This window comes from Ipomoea triloba, chromosome 9 (genome assembly GCF_003576645.1).
Source record: "Ipomoea triloba cultivar NCNSP0323 chromosome 9, ASM357664v1".
Classification (NCBI taxonomy): Eukaryota; Viridiplantae; Streptophyta; class Magnoliopsida; order Solanales; family Convolvulaceae; genus Ipomoea; species Ipomoea triloba.
The window spans coordinates 16,106,600-16,113,727 of NC_044924.1; the positions used below are offsets into that span (position 1 = coordinate 16,106,600).

The 7,128-nt window shown below is 35.8% G+C and overlaps 1 pseudogene; it reads right to left on the reverse strand.

Annotated features, from left to right (window-relative positions):
• Nucleotides 1-2,290, reverse strand: part of LOC116028953 — a 3,359-nt pseudogene extending 1,069 nt beyond the window's left edge.
• Nucleotides 2,291-7,128: the final 4,838 nt, after the last annotated feature.

Consider the following 7,128-nt stretch of genomic DNA (forward strand, 5'->3'; position numbering starts at 1 on the left):
AAAAAAAAAAAAAAAAAAAAAAAAAAAAACAAAACAAAACTACGCATGAGAAGAATTCTACTCAGCTTTAATTAGGCAGAAGACAAGTTGTGATACAAAAGAGTGGCGCAAGAGAGAGCCTATATAATTGTCAAACTGAAAATGCAGATTACAAAGATCAGTAATATAAGAAAGGTTCAGTGTAATGCAAGGATACTGCCGTGGTACTTGGATCGCAGGTAATAGATATCCTCGCATTTGGGGCAGTACATTTTTACAGTACTTGATCTTGGGATGTCTGACTGACCAACAGGAAGACAAGGCTGTCCATAGCAGTACACTAGGGGACATATCCCAAATTCATAGTTTTTGTACTTGTCTAACTATGAATGGTTTCAACAACAAATTCAATGGCCAATAAAAACACATGACTAGATTAGTTATAACTTATAACAGTAACAATCATTAACAACTCATTACCATTGCAGCAATTCCCTTGCTTGTCAAAATATATCTCACGTGAATCAGACCATACAACATCTCTGCTGCAGACTCAACAAATTCATTTTGCCCTTTGGTAAACATATCACATATTCACATCCATGAAAGGACACTATAGAGCCAGTAGAAAACCATAATGTACAGATGCTCATTAACCAATTATCTCAAACTGCAAAAAAACAATTTATGTTATATACAAGACTCACCATGAGAGGACTCAACATCCAGAATGAGGTCAAGTGCATATTCGTAGTATGGAACTTGACTGCTTAGTCCACAAAGGTTGAAACCATCCTGAATATATTCATCATCAACTCAGAAAAAAAAGTCATTTCCTTGCAAGTTGCAGAACCATGAAATCCATGATGTATCATCCCCATCAAAACCACTAACATCAGACTCTTCACTGTCTGTTTCAGATTCTTCTGCAAATATAATGTCAAAATTCCAGCATATTGGCTGTTCAAGTTAAACAAAATGATCGCATATGAACCACATGGTATTCATCATTTACCAAAAAATGAAGGACCAAAAACAAGATCAGAAAGACAAGCCCTTCTAAACAAAACCTATTAGCGTTGTATAGGGGAAAAAACAACAGAATAGTGAATGAGCAATTGAAAATTTTTAGGGGTGGAAGTTGTATATATCAAATAATTTAAAATATGTTAAAAGACTAGCTATTGAACATGGTAAGGTATTACATTGCCTTGCTAGATGGAGAAAACATTGACAGTTTGACACTATTGGCACGGGCATCATTCAGGAAAGTAGCATCTTCTACAAAATTAGTGATATGCCAAAAAACTGGAAAAAAAACTCCAATCAACTACTATTAATGTAAAGGTTTTCAAATTAAAAGAGGGACTCTGTCCTACTTTCCTTTAAAATTGGCAATTAGAATGTCAGTAAAAATTAAAAAGGGTTAGTTTCCAGTATAAGCCCGTAGAAACTGTGCTGTCTTGGAATTTCATGGAACAATTCTCTTCACAGCACTATAGTCTATATGCAAAAATAACTCTCTGGTCTACTATAGTAGTCCTCAAGGCAGCTGATCTGCCACTTTTCGACCTTCCTGTAAAGAAAGCTAGAACATAAGACATTCATGTGCATAACAAACCATAAGCTAACACCAAATAGTTTAATCGTGCAGACCTAAATGGGAAAAGCTATCTACTAGAACTAGAATGGAACACTGCAAGAATTCATAAGACTAGCGTCACCCCAACAATCCAATGTGAAGATGAGAATAACCTGAGAATTCATTTAGCATTGTTTACCAATGATATGACAGGGAAGTACAATAGTGTTTTATAATTTGTACTGAGATACATAAACCTCAATATATCTCAGACATAAACGCTTTGCAGAAAGAGAAAATACTACATACTGATACAGGATAATTGCACCATACTAATGATTAATGAAGTAACGCTACTAGTTTCAATTGAGTACATAAAGGTAGAACAGTATGAGCAGAAATAAATGTTAAAAATCAAATCATTTCCAAAACACCGGATTGCAAAATGGGATATTTGCAGAGAAGAATCTGACCGTCGGAGCACTTGTTCTTGGAAGCAATAGTTTCCTGATTGGATTTGGCAACAGCAGCGGAGGTGGAGAGCACAACCGCCTTGTCCTTGAGGTTGAGGGGGAGGACTTCTCCAAGTGCTTATCTAAGGCATCGTTTATTGGCTTACCTAGACGAAACTCCTCCGCCCCCTCGATCCCTTTGCATTTCGCGGAATCATTAACTCATCGCGGAGAGGCAATTTGACATGGTTTCCCAAACAGGAGCGGAATGAGGTGGGATTCCAATAGGGAAAAAAAATACTAAGCTTAGGCTTGTTTGACGGTCCTCTTAATGCAAAACAAGCCTAAGAATTAGGTTTTTTTTTTGTTATTTAAAAAAAAAAATACCACATAATACAATGAACAAAATACACATGTGTATAGTTGTTTAAAAAAAAATTTTATGATAGTAATTTTTAAAAATAATTGTGTATAATTATTTAAAAAAATTATGATTTAATATCTTAAAGTATTCATCAGGTAATTATTAAACTAATTATTTATGATTGTAATAATTATATTAATGATTAGTAATAATTGTGTATAGTTAATAAATATATTTATGATTTGTTAATGAATAAAAAAAGTATAAATTGACATATAATAAGGTAAATATATAAAGTCTTTAAAATTTATAATCAAATATTTACGTAGTTAAGTTCATCAGAATAAATTTTGTTTACTTAGTATGAATATCTAATTTTTGGTACTGATAAAAAGTTACAAGGGTTCAAATATTTAGTGTAGTTCTGTCATAAAGTAAATATTGAAGAGAACAAATTTTAAAAGAAAAAAAATGTGTAATTTTTTTAATACAAACTGCAGATTTGTGATACAATGTTTGCAAGTAAATAAGAAATGTACCCTACAAGTGATAATTTAATGCTGGGCACTGGTTTGAAACATGAGTTTGTGCCCGGCAATTATTACATCATCGCGTTGCTGTCATGTTCCTAAAGTCCATTTCATTTTGAAAGCGACGAGTTCGTCGTTGGCCTGGACGTGAATCTCGTCTAGCCGAAGACGGTGGAAGTAGAATGCGCTCACTCCTCCATTGAATTTCATTGCACGGTGGAAAGAAATCAGCTGCACAACTCGCCATATAATGTTCCATGGAGAACACATTTGGCACAAATGAGTCATACGTAACTTTTTTGAAGTGGCATGCTGCAATGATGTGTGCACAAGGTAAGAAGGTGTTGGCATTCCACTTTCCACAATAGCAGCTAGAGTCGTTCAAAAAAACTTTATGAAAGCGTAGGGGACGTTGTGTGGCATGCCGTCTTTCAAGAGCAACCCCGTACAATCCCGTTGAGTCATTATACCTCTCAATGGTTGCATTGAATGCCTGTTGCTCTCGTTGTGCCAACTCGCCAAAAACTTTCTTAGGCCAACGCAACCTTGCTTCCCGCATCCTTTGGCCAGCTGTTCTCCTATCGGCAAACATTATCCTTATTTTATGGAAAGTGAGCCTTGCAAGCGCAGTAATTAGCAACATAAGACAACCCTTAAGAGAATTGTTAAAAGATTCGGATGAATTGGTTGTCATAATGCCATAGTGGTGACCACCATCGTGAGATAACGCCTATTTTTCAACGTCAATACTTGCCAGATAATTGTACGTTGCAGGCCATTCAGCTCTTATTCTCTCCATTTTATTCCCAATTCTTGGCGTGTGGTTGCAGTACTAACTTCCCAGATTAATGCTCGCAGTCTTCTATTCCGATTCCAGGTCATGACATTACTCTGGATGTGTCTAAGACAATATCAGCATTGGACTCGTGCGGGATGTAATGCAGAGAAATCCCTGAACGCCGCATCGATCCCAGCATGCATATTCGAAATGATGCACACCGACTCATAATCGGGGAAGACATGTGTGGCGAGTAGTGTCATGAACCATGTCCAGTTGAAAAGTGCGGATCTTATGCGTGACAAGAGCGGCGATAAGTTTGCTTCTGCACATTTTGTCAACTCCCCCGTCATTGAAATCATGTCTGCATACATGGGTATTAGTCAATTTTTTTATCTGCCATTCCCCTATCGACCCTTTCAATTTACTTGCAAACAACATCCAATAATAACACGGGTTTTATTTTGACATGAAGTTCGCACACACTGCACGCCAAGAGGTGTTTTTTTGTAGGAAGACCAAAATTCTTTCCTTTCACGGATGTGAAAACTGATAACAGCTTGATGTAATTCATCGAAGTTGGGGAAAACCATTACGATTTGAAGCACCCCAGATTTAGGATCGTAAGATGGTATTTTGTAGTCGTCCTCTTCTTCAAACCCGGTATTAAATGATACCAGGGCATGAAAAAACGGGATTTCTGAATCAGCTACCCTACTTCCACGGCTAGGTTGTGCATCCTCCTGTCTAACTTGTTGAAATGAATCAAACGGGAATGTAAATTGATTCATATTGTTGTGATTTGTAGCTCCTCCATCTGAACTATCAGAGGTGTTTGATACTAGCTCATCAGATGAGCTACTCTCTGATAAACTGATTTGCTTGGAGGTTTCTAGTAAGAATGTCTGACCAGAAGGTTGTTATGTATTAGTGGTTAGACTCTCCAATAGATGGTCATGGCGAAAGAATTCGACATACGGTTCGTATGCACCAAAATCTGCAGAGGATGATTTGTTCCATGCCAACAAAGCAGTGAATGTGTTTTGCGAAGGTGAAGGGTTGTGAAGCTCTTGTATAACATAAATGTGTAGCTCACCAAGATTTGTTGTTTGGAATACATAGTATTCCCACTCTACATCATTGATTATACGATATGTCATTTGCATGACACCCAATGGGCTATCAATTAGGAGTCGGGCAGTAATTTGTAATATGCAATCCGAACTTACTCTAATTGCATTCCGGATCAAATTGACTACATAAGGTAATCCGGAATTGACATGAATAGTAATGACCAATTGGGGCGGTATTGTGTAGTAAAGTTGAGGTGGTGTTGAATATTGACAAATTTCACCACCCCAAAAAATGAATAATTGACAATTGTTATCTGAAACATTGGCCATATTGTGTGAGAAGAATGTGGTAGGGGACGAATTACAAGGAAGAATTACAAAATTCGGAGTATGTTGTTTGTTTTGGAGACATTATGAGTTGGTGTTGCATGATATACATAAACAAGAGTTACAAGCTTAAAAAACACGAAGTAGTAAAAAAAAGTATTGAAAATGTGCTGGTTGATTGGGAAAAAAAAGTACTGAAAAAAACTTAAATGTTAGGTTTTTTCAGTCTGTGTGACACGTCTACCCAGGTCTAACCTTTAGGCTTATTTTCATTATTTTTCCCTCGTTGTTAGTAATTTTTATGTTAGTGTTATGAATGGGCATACTTATCCAACAATAACAAAAACACAAAAACACTTTGGAAAAAAAATCCAACAATAACACAATAGTGCATGTCGAACGATTCCTTCATATTTCAGATCATATATTTAATGCGTTAAGTTCACCATACACATTGTCATGAATGAAATATTTAACCGACTAAGGATAAATATTTTCAACTTGACATTGACCAAGAACCACGAGTAGTACAACATTGTCCTCCATTGCGAATAAAACAATATCATCTGTTGTATTAATGTTAAAATGCGTTGTTATTTCCTCCCACTGTTCTGCGAAAAAAGTTGTGTCAAGGTAGACCTCCAGCTTTCGAGTTCCAACTAGTATTTTCAGCGTCTAATCAGAAAATGCATCTGAATCTCTAAGGAATTTAGACAACTAGAGAAACGTAAGAAGGAAATTAATAAGTAAATAATTGTTAGATGATAGATGTGGAGGTAAAATATTAAGATTGAATATTGTTTCTCACCGCAAGAGGTCTTGAGAAATCAGTATAGAATGAACGACATCTTTGCACATCAAGTGAATATGCTTGGGGCAAAGCAGACTTTGCCTTAACACGTATTAGGTCTAATGCATAAAAAGAGTAATTAATTGTTCTGGTAATATGTAACAAACAATTTGTTACAAAGAGGCGACACATTATAGTATGTAGTTACCTGTTTGATGTGGGTATGGGCGAGAAGGAAGCTAGTTTGTAATACGACGGCGAGGGTACGTTATCAATGTGCCAAATACGTCATAGAAGAAGGTTTCAAAAGCGAAGAAACCCGTATGTCTAAAAAGCACCCTGTCTACACGGTTTAACGAATTCGCACTAATAAATTCAGCCACTTTTGTAGTGAAGTGCATGTTTTCAACTGAAATTTCTATTGCGAACCACATACCATGTTTCAAAATGGCAGTTGTTGTGAAGTGGTGCGTTAGATGTCAATACATGCATTGTGGAATTTTCTAAAATATATATAGTTAGAAACCAGTTGCATTATAAAAAATAAAAGATCGAAGTAAAAATCATAAAGTTACCATTGTTACATGCGATGTAATTGTAATAGAAAACCATACAATAGTGCATCTAGTAATATCTGGCAAATGTTTTTGATCATTACAAGCTACACTATAGAAAAATATAGTTACAAATTCACATTTAAAATAATACCCAAAATATAAAAACGAAAATATAGAACTACTTACGTGATGGAAGGAGAAGTGTTTGTAAGCCGTGCTATAGGATGTCATACGTATATCGCTCAGCATCTTGAAAATTTTAAAAAGCTATTGGATCTGATACATTTAGTCCTAACATGTTCATATATTTTACCCATGATGGAGGTGCAAAACAAATATATTTATCTCGCGAAGTACGCTCAACAACTACATACAATAATTTCCGTCCGTTTATTGTATGTGCGAAATAACGTTTGGTGTGGTTATAACGTTGTCGGTTGACGCATGAGACCTTCGAAAACTCTACAAATATATCTCTGAGTGTTCACGTTACTGAATCAATGTAATATTGAAATGATAATTCGACTATTCGTGCAATTTAAATAGCGTGCGTGAAAATTTCAATTTTCACGGGTGAGGAAATTGTCATTTCAATATTGTTTTGAAGTCCTAGTAGGCTTTTTCAGTGAACAAGCGTGATAGTAAGGCTTTTTCGTGCTTAATTCAATTCCTAAGGGAATTGTCATTTCAATATTG